General features: G+C 49.5%; 1 protein-coding gene across 1 annotated transcript in view; it reads left to right on the top strand.

Annotated features, from left to right (window-relative positions):
* LOC137429583 (sodium channel protein type 3 subunit alpha-like) overlaps positions 1-15217 on the top strand; it is a 192099-nt gene that overhangs the window by 117170 nt on the left and 59712 nt on the right. The gene's annotated exons all lie outside the window — the stretch shown is intronic.

The raw sequence follows: 15217 nt of genomic DNA, 5'->3' as shown, positions 1-15217 counted from the left end.
ACCTTTCATCCTCCTCATCCTTCCCTTTCTTGGAACTCTTCTGCTATCGCTGACACACTAACAACTGCTCTCCCTACCTCCCCCTCTCATCCTTCATCTTACCCTACTCCTCCCCTCCCCTGTCCTGTACCCGATGCTCCCCCTCTCTCTTCATTAACGGTATGGACCTCAAACATCCGGGGCCTTCGCTCAAACCTGACTGATCTCTCCATACAGGTTGCTTCTGACAATCCAGACTTGATCTGCTTAACAGAGACTTTCCACCTTCAAGATGTCTCTGATTCCTTAATATCTCTTCCTGGTTACTCCCTCCTCCGGTATGATAGACCTGAGCCTCGACCTGGTGGTGGGGTGGCTGTCTTTATCAAAAACTCTCTTCCTCACTCTCCTTGCACTGCCCTCTCTCCTCCTCACCCCCAGGAGTACCTCTGGCTACGGCTTCCTCTCCGCTCCCACCTTTTGTTCATATGTGTTCTGTACCGTCCCCCAAACAGTGATGACTCCATCTACATTTCACTGTCTGACAACATGGACCAACTTCTATCCACTCATCCCAACTCTCTCTTCCTCATATGTGGTGACTTCAATTGTCATCATGCCACCTGGTTGGGTGTGGGTTCCTCTCTCACCAGTCATGGCACCTCAGCAAAGGACTTCTGTGACTCACTGGGATTGACACAATCTGTCAATTTCCCGACCCGGATCTCAGCCAATGGAGTATCTTCTCTTCTAGACTTGGTTATGACTAACTTCCCTGCTAATGTCTGCTGCTCTTCTTCTGCTCCAATCGGTTCTTCTGATCATGTGCTTGTCAAAGTGGACATCTCTCTGGCCATTCTCAGAGAGCCTCCTCAGCGTCGACGAGTCTGGCATTTCACTCAGGCCGACTGGGACGGTCTTCAAGCAGCCATCAATCGTCTGGATTGGTCTCCCATCTCCACTGCCTCTGACATCAATTCTTCCTGGGAATTCTTCCAAAGCAAACTGATCTCTCTCATGCACAGATTTATCCCATTTCGCTTTCAGTTGTCTTACCCTTCCTCCCGTCCATGGTACACTGAATCTTGTGGTGAGGCAGTTGCCCTGAAACAACTTGCCTTTGCCTCTTGGAAGGCTAATCCAACTGAAGGAAATCTCAGTTCCTTCCACCAAGCTCGGAACAAGTGTGTGTCTACCCTCAGGAGTGCCAGGAAGCACTATCTCTCCTCACTCAAGAATGAACTCTCAAACCTGTCTCCTTCCTCCAAATCCTGGTGGCGTCTGGTCAAATCCGTTTCTGGTGTTTGTTCCCCCTCCATCCCCTCCCTTCCCTCAAATGGCCACACAGTTGACATCGCACGTGACAAAGCCGAATGCCTCAACTCTGTGTTTGCCTCAAAATCCTTAGTCCCAAACCCATCTCTCTCTGTTCCCACCTTTCCCAGTCGAACCAAACTGCTCCTGGACTCTGTGACCTTCTCTCCTGACAAGGTGGAGGAGTTTTTGTCAAACCTCGACTCTGATTCTGCAACTGGACCAGATGGCATCAGCCCACGGGTCCTAAAATCCTGCTCTGCCGCTCTATCTCACCCTCTCTCTGTTCTTTTCACCCTATCTTTTGCTCAAGGTCATCTGCCAGCATCCTGGAAATCAGCAAATATTACCGCTTTACACAAAAAAGGTGCAAAAACAGATCCTTGCAACTACAGACCAATCAGCCTGCTCCCAATTATCAGCAAAGTCATGGAATCCATCATTGCTTCGGATATGAAATCTTTCCTCTTCTCCAATGGCTTGATCTCTGATCATCAATTTGGTTTCAGACCAGGTCACTCGACTCTGGACATGCTGCTTCTGCTGTCTCAACAATGGATGGAGGTCCTCAATGCCAAACAGGAAATCAGAGCTGTCTCCCTTGACATATCACGTGCCTTCGATACGGTCTGGCACCCAGCTCTGCTCACCAAACTCTCCTCCTATGGTATCCATGGAAATCTCCATGCATGGCTTGCGGACTTCCTCTCTGGTCGTAGTCAACGTGTGGCCCTGAATGGATTTCTCTCATCTCCCCTTCCCGTTCAGGCTGGAGTTCCCCAAGGCAGTGTGCTGGGCCCTGTGCTTTTTCTGGTCTTTATCAATGATCTCTCCGACTCTCTGGAAAATCCTCTGTATCTCTTTGCTGATGACTCCACTCTCTGCCGCTCCATTCCTCTTCCCTCAGATCGGCAGTCTGCAGCCTCCTCACTCTCTGAAGACCTGGACAAAATCACAGACTGGTCAAACATGTGGAACATGTCTTTCAATCCTGACAAATCTCACACTCTTACTATGTCTCTCCGAAAAGATCGACTGGACAACCCTCCCATCTACTTTCTCAACAATCCTCTCCAAGAAGTTCTGTCGCTCAAGCTTTTGGGTCTCACCATCTGCCATGATCTTTCTTGGGAAAACAACATTTCCAAGCTGGCCTCCAAAGCCAGTCGCCGACTGGGCATCCTCCGTCGTGCGAAGTCCTTCCTAGGCACACCTGAGCTCCTCACCACATACAAGGCTTTCATCCGCAGCTCAATGGAATACTGTTCTCCCCTATGGGCTGGTGCTCCTGCCTCACACCTGGCTCGGCTTCACGCTGTTGAATCCAAAGCTTTCAGAATCATTGGAATCTCTCGCGATGAAGCTATCTCTGAGAGCCTTTCACTCACTCACCGCAGGCAGGTAGGTGGTCTTTCTGTCTTCTACCGACTCCTCTCCGGCCTTGCTCCCCCAGCTCTCTCTGTGCTCTGTCCCCCAAATATTCCTACAGGTCGCACAAGATCTGCCAGCCACCCTCTGATGGTTAAACTGCCAAAATCTCGGCTCTCTGCTCACCTTCACTCTTTCATTCCTCTTTTCTCCCGCCTCTGGAACAAACTCCCACACTCACTTCAATCACACTCCTCCCTCCAGGTCTTCAAAACAGCTGTTCACCACCATCTCTTATCTTCCCCCATCCAAAACCTTGATCTTTTCTGCCCCGACTAATTCACCCCAGATCCACCTTGTTTGAAATTCCAACTTCTTTCCTGGAAGTCTTGGCAGTGTCCATATGTTTTATACCTCTCCCACCCCCCCCCCTTCCCATGCCTCCCCCCCAAAGCCCTCTCCCTCCCACAGTTCTCTTGATGTCTCCATGTCTCTCGGTCCCTGCTCTCAAATGTTGTGTTTGTGTCCTTCCCCCTCTCTCCCCATCTTGTCTACCGCTCCCGATGTTATTTGTTTTGTGTGTCTGTTTGTCTTTCTGTGTGATTAATGTTCGCTCTTTCACGAGCCTCGATGTTGTATACAAAAAAAAAAAAAAAAAAAAAAAAAAAAAAATTGTAATTTTCAATATTGTCATTATCATTATTATTAATATCATTATTAATTATTATTATTACGAATCATAATTATAATTATAATTTTGTAGCATTTTCATTGTCATAGCCATTATCATTATTATTCTCATTATCATTATCATAGCCATTATCATTATTATTATAATCATTGTTATTTATCATTATCATGATGTATCATTATTATCATTATGTTGCATTATTATTATCATTATCGTTACATGTCATTATCATTATGTATTATTATCGTTATGTATGATTATCATTGTTATTAACATTATTGTTAGGTGTCATTATTAACATTGTTATTGTCATCATTAGTATTATGTATCATTATTATTATTATTAACATTATTGTTATATATCATTAGTATTTGTATTATCATTATGATTATCATTATCACTATGTATCATTATAATTATCGTTATGTATCATAATAATTACGATTTTATCATTATCGATACGTATCCTTATTTTAATCATTGTCGTTATGCATCATTATTATTATTTTCATGATGTATAATTATCATTATTGCTATGTTTCATTATCATTATGTATCATTATTATAATAATTATCGTTATGTATCATTATCATTATCATTATTATTATCTTCATTATCATTTTCATTATCATATTTTCATTATTTTCTAGTATAAAGCCTGTCAAAAATGACGGGTTGGAACAGTTTATTTGACAGTGCAGCCGCGTGAGCATGCCAATCTGAAGCCTGTGTACATGGTTTGGCATTCGCTGTCAGGTGTACTTATATCTTCTTTATTTATTAGACATCCTACAGACGTAAATGAACACTCAGTTTACTCTGCGCATGTTGCACATCACATGCAGCGAATTTCATCTCCCTGCACCTTGTATTTATTGTGATTTAAAAAACAAGACCAAAAGTCTAACAGCGGCATAGCCGGGCTTGTAAAATATTATAAACCACAAACACGTATGCTTAGCTTTTTAAACAGTCGCTAATGCTGCTTATAACATTAAACAAATAAATTTGGAGGAATCCCGACATACGTGAGGAAAGTTTTACTAACAGAACTGAGCGAAGATCTACTGGAATATAATATATACCCCACAAGGGTTGGAGGTGTGCTCATTTACCAAGGAGCTCGCTAGTGCTTGCCAAGCCAGCCGTTCCTTAAGGGTTTTGAATGGAGTGCTTGCTGAATGCTTAAACCACTTGGCGATCTCTCCACAAGAACCTTGGTAAATGAACACACACCCAATGTTCTTGAGACCCGACCATAGATCGACTGTAATCTATATACCCCAAAGAGGAATGACCCTTCCTGCAGCTCCCGTAGTGAGCAGGTGTACCAGTAAATTTAAATGTCGGTCGGTGGCGTTAGCCGTCGTAATGACATCATAAACGTAATGACGTAATGGACATAAAACTGCCCCTACTTTAATATGTAGAAGATGATATATTTTAACTTCCAGTACGTTTGCAGTCACTACAAAGGGATTCATGTTACGATTAGATTTACTATAATATTAACGTTACGTTATCATTATTTCGAAAAGGATATTACCATAAAAAAACCGAGAATAATTCCTTACTAATGCGGTTATTAATATTAGTGCCGAACACTGCTCATCATTGATTCATGAACCATACACCGCTTCTATCCATTAGCTATTTATTATTGTCATTGGGATTAAAGTGTTATGGTTATATTTACTATATTATTATTATTACGAAAACTACACTACTGAAATGATATACTACTGTATTAAGAAACCTGGGCTTAATTTGTCCGAAGCGGTCCGAAGGTGAGGCATGAAGCCTAAGGCCTGCCTATACGTTCCGTATTGTTGGAAGAGCCGTGACGCCGATGCTTTCGATATTTGATGGTCATTTTAACAATGGGTTTGTTTATGTTTCACACTGCATGAAAAACGTAGAAGGTCGAGCATGGCGATTGTAATATATGACAGGTTCGATGATATGTTCGGCATGAACGATATTGGTATCAAAATGGCGGTGTGTGGAGTCAGCCGTCGCACCGCCGTAATGACATTATGGGTAATCACATCACCCTGTCATGTGACCAGATCCTCAGCTCTGATTGGTATACGTTTGAGGGGACATACATACAGACAGACAAACACTGTTCTAGACGGCTTTGCCCGATGGGCTACGCCATAGGAAACGCTTCTGTACACCGACCTTGAGGCTCAGTTTGCAAGCCACCGTCTACAATTCCAATGTAAGAGACATAATTACTCTTCTTTTGGGTCTTCGGAGTCCTCAGGGTCTTTTGGGTCCTCTGGGTCATGTGAATCTTTTTGGGTGCTCAGGGTATTTTGTGTCTTGGGGATCCTTTGGGTCCTTGGGGTCTTTTGGGTCTCCAGGGTCTTTTGTGTCTTCAGGGTCTTTTGTGTCTTTTGGGTCTTCTGGTTCCTCAGGGTCTTTTGGGTAATTGGAGTCTTTTGGGTCCTCTGAATCTTTGGTGTTCTCGGGTCTTTTCGGTCCTCTGGGTCGTTGGGGGTATTTAAGGGTCTTTGCGATCTTTTTGGTGTTTTTTGGACTGTTTGGGTCTGTTGGGTCGTTAAGTTTCTTCGGGCTATTTTGGGTCTTTGGGGACTTTTTTGGTATTTGGGGTCTTTTGGCTCTTCGGGGTCTTTTTGGTTTTCTGGGTCTTTTCGATCTTTTCGATTTTGAGGTATTTTGGGGTCTTTGGGGTATTTAAGGGTCTTTGGGATATTTTGGGTCTCTGGGGTCTTTTGGGTTTTCGAGGTATTTTGGGTCTTCAGGGTCTTTTCAGTCTTTTAGGTCTTTGGTGTATTTTGAGTCGTCGGGGTCTTTTGGATATTTTGGGTCTTATGGGTATTTAAGGTTCTTTGGGATATTTGGGGTCTTCAGGGTCTTTAAGGGTCATTGGGGTATTTTGGGTATTTGTGGTATTTTGGGTCTTCATGGCCTTTTGGGTCTTTAAGGGTCTTGGGGGTCTTGTCAGTCTTTTGGGTCTTAATGGGTATTTGGGGAATTTGGGGTCTTCAGGGTATTTTGGGTTTTTGTGGTATTTTGGGTATTTTGTGTCTTTGGGGTATTTTGTGTCTTTAAGGGTCTTGGGGTCTTTTCAGTTTTTGGGTCTTTGGGATCTTTATTGGTCTTTGGGGAATTTTGGGTCTTCAGGGTCTTTTGGGTTTTTATGGTCTTTTGGGTCTTTAAGGGTCTTGAGGGTCTTCAGTATATTTTTGTTATTTGGGGTCTTTTAGGTCTTTGGGGTATTTTGTACGTTTAGAGTCCATTGGGTCTTCAGGGTCATTTTGGTCCTTGGGGCCTTATGGGTCTTTCAGGGTCGTTGGGGTCTTATGGGTCCTTTAGGTCCTTTGGGTCATTTGGGTATTCTGAGTCCGTGGGTCTTCTGGGTCCTCGTGGTATTTTGGGTCTTCTGAGTCCTTGGGCTCATCTGGGCCCTCATGGGTGTTTTGGATCCTTGGGGTCTTTTGGGGTATATTGGGTCCTTGGAGTCTTTTCGGTCTTTTAACCGGTGGACACACAGTGGTCATCTAAGATTCCCCATTAAAACCCCACTCAAATCCCTCCTAAAGTGCTACTCAAAGCCTTTAAAACCTACCGTTATGAAGGGGGACAGACATCACCCAAACACACACAAACACACATTGTGTTTTATATGGTAGATTATCCTTATGTACCATTATCCTCATCAATATGCATCATCATTACCATTGTGAGTTCAATAGTATGTCATTCCATGATGACGTCATAATTCGACAAGTACAACGTTTAATCCGATCAGTTTGAAATTTCTTGAGTCTGATCTATGCAACAATTATATTGGAGAACTAGCGTGGATTGGCTCGCTACGCTCGCCTCACCACACGTCACTGCAGATGCACGGGCTTTTTTTTAACTGAGGATGATGACCTGACTGAATTTGAATTGCTGTGTTGTCATGATAAACAACAATCATAATACAAACATTTCTTTTTTACAAATATATTTGTAATATTGGTGATATTGTTTATTTGTAATTTATTGGTAATCAAAAAAGGTCCAAGTGGTGTAAAGCTCTAAATGGTCAAGGCTGTCTAAGTGGTCTGAAGGGTGGGTGTAAGTGGTCTAAATGGTGTTAAGGTCTATGGGTTTGAAGGTACTTAAGGGGTGTAAAGGTTTAAACGGTATTTAAACGGTTGGAAGGGTGAAGGGAGTGTGTCTAAAGTCTAAAAGTGTCTAAAGTATTAAAGTTAAAAGTGGTCTTATAGGCCATGTGCAGCAGGTGGAAAAAGCAGCTGGAAATCGGTTTTCGTTCCATGTCTGAGGTGCAAATTGAAATTTCGCATATGTATCGATAATAATTATATGGTGGAAAAAGTTCACCATTAAATATCCGTACAACACGGCGCTGTGGGGTGGTGAAGTTTGCTGCCAGGGTCCAAAAAGCCACTTTTTGGCAATTTTTAAGGACTCATATCTCCAACACCACTAACACATGGGCTACTGTACTTGGTGATCTTGAAGACTGGATAACATACTTTAAAAATTCAAAATCCTATCGTTGTTTGTGCTTTATTAAAATAATTGTCATGACTAAAACACTGATTTTTTCAGTAATCGCAACAACTCTCGTTTTTGATACACCAAAGATTCCTCACTAATCACGTTATAGAAGTAATTATACATATGTGGCGGGCACAAGGGGTAATAATTCCGCGCACCAGTGGGTGGCGCGAGCGCCCAAGCGGGGACCGATGGTACATGCCCCGCCCTTCGACCGATCGGCCACGCCCGGGGACTAGGCGTGGCCTCGGCACATATATGCGGGCTCTAGGCTCGAGCCCGCTCAGTGCTGCAGTTCGAGCTTTCGTAATAAAGACTCTTTTGGTTTTATCAAACGCGTTGTGGCCTACTTCTTTGGCAAGCAAGTTGTGTGCGCAGCACCACACTTCACTGGTGACCCCGATTGGTTCAGCCGTTGCTGACCACCGAACGCGCCATGGCCAACAACGCCGTTGTGGTAAAACTCCCAGAGTTTTGGGAAGCACAGGCCGACGTGTGGTTCGTGCAGGCCGAAGCGCAATTTCAGCTTCGAGGCATAACGGCGGACGAGACCCGTTACTACCACGTGGTCGCCTCCCTCGGGCCCGGCACTGCCGCCCGAGTCATGTCCATCCTGCGGCATCCACCGGCCGACCACAAGTACAGGGCGCTCAAACGTCTCCTCATCGCCACGTTCGGCCTCACGGAGACCGAACGGGCCGACCGCCTCCTGGACCTTCCCGAACTCGGCGACACACGACCATCCATGCGGATGGATTATATGCTGTCGCTGCTGGGTGACCAAGCCCCGGATTTCTTATTCCGGGCGCTTTTCCTATGCCAGCTATCTCTACAGGTACGCCTCGTGCTGGCCGGTTCTGAAATAAGGGAACCCCGCGCCCTGGCCGTAGAGGCCGACAAGTTCTTCGCGGCTTGCGACACGCGGTCGAGTTATGGTGCTGCCGTCGTGGATCCCGAGGCAGATGCTACAGCGTCCCTCGTGGCCGCTGCCGTGCCCGCCCACCACCACCACCACCGCCGCCGAGAAAACCGCGGCCGCCGCCGCCCCCGCTGCCGCAAGCCTGGTGCTATTTCCATGCCAGGTTCGGCCACAAGGCTAGGACGTGTCGCCCGCCATGCTCTTTTCACAAGTCGGGAAATGACCAGGCCGGCGCTCATTAGCGGCCCTGAGCATCGGCCATTCCGGCAGCCTCCTATTCATTATGGACACCTTGTCCGGGCACCGTTTCCTCTGCGATACAGGAGCGCAGGTAAGCGTCATCCCCGCCTCCACGTCTGACAAGCGAACTGCGGGCCGGGGCCCCGCGTTGCTTGCCGCCAACAGTACACCCATCTGCACATTCGGGAAGCGCTGCCTCTCCCTGCGGTTCGGAGGGCAGCGCTTTCAATGGTCGTTCGTGACCGCCAGCGTGCCAATGGCATTGCTTGGTGCGGACTTCCTATGTGCGAATGGGTTGTTGGTCGATGTGAAGCGCAGACGGCTCGTCCAGGCCGAAACCTTTAGCTCGCTCACTTGTTCGCTGAGCAGCTAGTTGAGCGGCTCACTCAGCAGCTCACCGAGCGGCTTGCCAAGCGGCTTGCTGGAGGGTTCCGTCCCGGCGAGTTTAGTTTGCACGCTTCCGGCAGCGGACGACTTTACCCGCCTCCTCACCAGTTTCCCGGCCCTCACGCGGTCCACCTTCTCAGCGGTGGCCGTTAAACACGGGGTGGAGCACCACATCCCCACGGTCGAGCCGCTGGTCTATGCCCGGCATGCCGACTCGAGCCCACGAAGCTCGCGGTGGCGAAAGCGGAGTTCGCCACGCTGGAGCGGCTGGGGATCGTGCGGCGCTCCAACAGTGCTTGGGCTTCTCCGCTGCACATCATGCCAAAGCCCGGCGGGGGGTGGCGGCCGTGCGGGGACTACCGCCGGCTCAACGATGCCACCACCCCCGACCGCTACCCGGTCCCACACATTCAGGACTTTTCCGCCCGGTTGGCCAACACGACCGTGTTTTCTAAGGTGGACCTCATCCGGGGCTAACATCAGGTCCCCGTCCAACCGGACGATGTCCCGAAGACGGCCGTCAACACCCCTTTCGGCCTCTTCGAATTCCTATGGATGCCCTTCGGGTTGAAGAATGCGGCTCAGGCGTTCCAGCGGCTTATGGATAGCATCTTGCGCGACTTACCTTTCCTGTTTGTCTACCTGGACGACATCCTAGTCGCGAGCGCATCCCGGGGGGAGCACCTGCTCCACCTCCGCATGCTTTTCGAACGCCTGGGCCAGCATGGCCTAATCACCAACCCCGCCAAGTGCCGTTTCGGCGTCGCCACCATCGACTTCCTGGGGCACCGCATCACCGAGCACGGGGCCGTCCCTTTACCGGCCAAGGTGGAGGCGGTCAGGGATTTCCCGCGGCCCCGCACGATCAAGGGGCTCCAGGAGTTCCTGGGCATGGTAAACTTTTACGACCGCTTCGTGCCCCACGTCGCCCAGCTCCTCCGCCCCTTGCACGAGGCCCTTCGGGGCAAGCCGGGCAAAGGTGACATCGCATGGTCGGAGCCGATGGCCGCGGCGTTCGCGGGCGCAAAGCTGGCTCTGGCCGACGCCACCATGCTGGCGCACCCGGCGCCCGATGCACCGATCGACCTCACCACCGACGCGTCGGACTACGCGGCGGGCGTGGTGCACGACCAATGGGTGCGTGGTGCTTGGCAACTGCTGCTTCACCCGCACAAACGCCGGTACAGCACCTTCGACCGCGAGTTGCTCGGGCTCCACCTGGCGGTCCGACACTTCCGCCATCTGCTGGAGGGCCGCCCGTTCACGGCCTTCGTTGACCACAAGCCACTTGTGTTCGCGATGGCCAAGGTCGCCGAGCCATGGTCGGCACGGCAGCAGCACCACCTCTCTGCCGTGTCCGAGTACACGACGGACATCCGTCATGTGGCGGGTAAGGACAACCCGGTGGCGGATTGCCTTTCCCGGTCCGTCGTGCACGCGGTCCACCTCGGGGTCGACTATGCCCAGATGGTGGAGGCCCAGACCGCCGACCCCGGCGTCCAGGCCTTGCGGACCGCCGTCACGGGCCTCCGCGTCACCAAGGTGCCGTTCGACGCCGCAAGCACGGCCCTCCTATGCGACGTCTCCCTCGGCCGGCCTCGCCCCATCATGCCCGCTGGCTGGCAGCGCCCAGTGTTCGACGCCATCCACGGCCTGTCCCACCCTGGCGCTAGGGCATCCCAGAAACTCGTCGGGGCGAAGTTCGTCTGGCATGGCCTCAGGAAGGACGTCCGCGACTGGGCCAGGATGTGCCTCGCGTGCCAGCGTGCAAAGGTCCATCGCCACACCCAGGCACCGTTGGCCCCGTTTACGGTGCCCGAGCGGCGGTTCGACCACGTGCACGTCGACTTGGTGGGACCTCTGCCCCCCTCGCGAGGGTTCACCCACCTCCTCACCATGGTCGACCGCACCACACGGTGGCCGGAGGCCGTCCAATTGGCGGCGACGTCTGCGGCTGAGGTGGCGCAAGCCTTTATCGCCACTTGGGTTGCCCGGTTCGGTGCCCCTCGGACATCTCGTCCGACCGCGGCCCCCAGTTCACCTCGGAGCTCTGGGCCTCGGTGGCGCAAGGGCTCGGGGTGAAGCTACACCACACCACGGCCTACCACCCCCAGGCCAATGGCCTGTGCAAGCGCTTTCATCGCTCCATGAAGGCCGCGCTCCGGGCCACCCTCCGTGACGGCGGCTGGGTCGACAGGCTCCCCTGGGTCCTGCTGGGCCTCAGGATGGCGCCCAAGGACGACCTGCACGTGTCCTCGGCGGAGCTGGTCTTCGGGCAACCACTGCGGGTACCGGGTGAATTTATCCCCGACTCCACGGCTCCTTGGTCCGCGGCGCAACAGCGTTCCGCCCTTCAGGAGACCGCCCGGAGGTTCGCCCCGGTGCCAATGGCACACCACGGTGGCCCGCCTTCCCACGTCGCCCCGGAGCTTCGCACGGCAAAGTACGTGTTCATCTGGCACAACGCCCACCGGGCACCGCTACGGCCCCCGTACGACGGGCCCTTCTGCGTGCTGGAGACCGGGGTCAAATTTTTCACGGTCGACATCGGCGGTGCCCCGGATCGCATTTCCGTGGACCGCCTCAAGCTGGCCCACCTCGATCCGGACCACCCCACGCCAGCAGCTCTGCCTCCGGGTTGGGGCCGCCCCCTGACGGTCGGACCCCCGGCACCCCCGCCAGCAGCTCTGCCTCCGCGTCGAGGCCGCCCCCCGGTGGTCGGACCCCCGGCACCCCCCAGCCCCGCCAGCCCGCTACCCCCCAGCCCTGCACCCATCGCCAGGGGGCGTTTCGGCCGGGTCATCCGGTTTCCCCGCAAACTCACCCTTCAGGTGCGCGGGAATTCTGGGGGGGCGCGTGTGGCGGGCACAAGGGGTAATAATTCCGCGCACCAGTGGGTGGCGCGAGCACCCAGGCGGGGACCAATGGTACATGCCCCGCCCTTCGACCGATCGGCCACGCCCGGGGACTAGGCGTGGCCTCGGCACATATATGCGGGCTCTAAGCTCGAGCCCGCTCAGTGCTGCAGTTCGAGCTTTCGTAATAAAGACTCTTTTGGTTTTATCAAACGCGTTGTGGCCTACCTCTTTGGCAAGCAAGTTGTGTGCGCAGCACCACACTTCACATACATCAAAACACCCACTGTGAACGTCTGTAAAATGAAGTATCAAGGTCTTGTAATCAATAATGGTTCTGCTGTAGTTATCGTAATCATGTACTTCAGTAAAATAAGGATTTGAGGAGTGGCATTTGGTATTTTCGGCCTTTTCCATGCACCCATTGCTTCAAGACTAGACAGTCAGACAGTCTAACCTGCAGTTTTTGAGAGTTATCAGAACAGGGTTTTCAAAGAGGAAACAACAATGCTGACTGCCTGGAGTATTGTGATTTATCCAAAGAATCATTATCTGCCACATTTTGATGTACTGATGGGTCCGTTGGACCACATTTTCATTGGTCCTCACCTTGAAGCATGGGGGGGGGGGGGGGGGGGGAGGTTAGAGTGGTGAGAGGTGGTGGTGGGTATTTTGGGTCCTTGGGGACTTTTGGGTCATCCTGGGTCATTTGGATCTTCGTGGTCTTTTGGATCTTTTGGGTGTTCTGGGTCTTAAGGATCTTTGGAGTCTTAAAAGGTCTTCAAAGGTCAAAGGGGTCTCAGCATTTTAAAGGGATAAAAGGTACTTTCCAACAGTGTGTAATTAATTCATTAATTGACGTACGTAATTAAAAGACACAAAAAGCATGCCTCACACACATACACGCGCACACACACTTGCTATCCACGTTCACCATGCTCGATAAAATTCAATTAACTTATCCAAGAGGATCAGGAAATGGATGAATGGTTCACAGAAGGCAACACCTTCCTCATCCCAAAATCTGAAGAGACACAAATACCCCAGAAATAGCGGCCAATAACCTGTCTACCAACAACATAAAAACCTTTAACAGGAATCATTACAGACACAATGTACCACCACCTAACATAACAAAGAGGCCAAGAGGCAGAACAGAAGGGATGCAAGAGAGGACATTACAGAATAGGCCACCTATTACTAAACAAGGCCATACACGAAAATTGCAATACGAGATGAACCAAATTATCTACAGCTTGGATCGACTATAAAAGGTTTTTGACATTGTCCCACATTCATGGATGATAAAGTGCATGCAAATGTATAAGATAAATCCCCAAATAATCAAGCTGATTGAGAAAGCCATGGATCTATGGAATACCACACTAATCCTGCAGCACTCAGAAGGAAAGATTGAAATACCAAGAGTAAAGATATGACACGGGATCTTCCAAGGAGATGGCCTTTCTCCTCTTCTCTTTTGCCTGGCCTGAACTCACCAAGTAACCTCATTAATGAGCAAGGACACAGATACACCCAAACATCCAATAAAATAACGTCCAAAGAAACAAGAAAGGCGACGCATTCACTGTATACGGATGATGTTAAACTCTGCACCAAATGATGAAAAATTGCCAGAACAACTGAAATTAGTGAAACTGTTCTCCGACGACATCTAAATGGAACTCAGCCTGGATAAGTGTGCCAAGTGCATATTCGAACAAGGTCGACAAACAAAAACAGACAACATAAAAATACAACAATACAGGAGCTAGACAACGTAGCATCTTACAAATACCTTGGAGTAGAAGAAGGCCACCAAATTTGTCATAAAAATGCGCAAAACAATAATTACCAAAGAATATCTGCGTAGAAGAAGGCTGACCCTGAAAACATATCTCACCCCAAGAAACAAAATCAAAGCCATAAACCAACTAGCAGTACCAGTGTTCCAGTATGGCTGCGGAAATAGTAAACTGGCTACAAGTGGATATCAAGAAACTAGATATAAAACCAAGGAAACTCCTCATTATCCAAAAAATGTTCCACAAAAATCAGTGTCCCAAGAATGTACCTGCCGAGGAAAGGAGGAGGTGTCGGCCTGATGGAACTCAATCAAGAGCACAGAGTGACAAGTGTAGGATTAGCCGAGTCCAAATCTGGATCTGGATCTTCATGAAAATCTAATAATTTCGTCCTTGCCACGTACACTACGTCTCTGCCAAGTTTCGTCCGAATCCATCCACAACTTTTTGACATATCTTGTTTACAGACAGACAAACAAACAGACAGGGGTGAAAACATAACCTCCATCCACCTTTGGTGGCGGAGGTAACAAAAGGGTCCCTGGCCATGACGTCATAGGTCATATGCTTTGGCAGCTATGATTTCATTGAAGACAAAACCTCTAAAAATCAACTCCAGAACGGCTGAACAGTTAGAGTGGAAACTTAACCAACATGTTCCCCAATGCTTGGGAACACCAGGGTGTTTTGGAATAAATCATAGGCCTCATGATCTGGCAGCCATATTGGGATGAACAACAACAGGCATTTTAAGGCCATTTTCCCTGCTAGAGCGGGGGTTAGCCTTGCGGTCCCCATGACAATCTTCTCCATTTTGCCCTATTTTCTGCATCTCCCCTTGTTAACCCCCTTGCTCGCATTTTTTCTTCGACCATCTTTAGCCAAGTCTTTCTCGGTCTTCCCCGTCCTCTACTCCCTTCTACATTCATTTCCATCACTCTTCTCAACCAGTCACTTTCATATTTCCTCAACACATGACCAAACCATCTCAAACTGTTTCTCTTCACAGCATCAATCACAGGCTCTATTCCCATCATCTTTCGCAATTCATCATTTGTCTTCCTCTCTCTCAACGATACTCCGCACATCCACCGAACCATTCGCATTTCCACCCT

The sequence above is a fragment of the Myxine glutinosa genome, chromosome 6 (genome assembly GCF_964187855.1).
Source record: "Myxine glutinosa chromosome 6, kmMyxGlut1.1, whole genome shotgun sequence".
NCBI lineage: Eukaryota > Metazoa > Chordata > Myxini > Myxiniformes > Myxinidae > Myxine > Myxine glutinosa.
The sequence above is the reverse complement of the archived record's forward strand: the minus strand, read 5'-3'. Positions and strand labels throughout refer to the sequence as shown.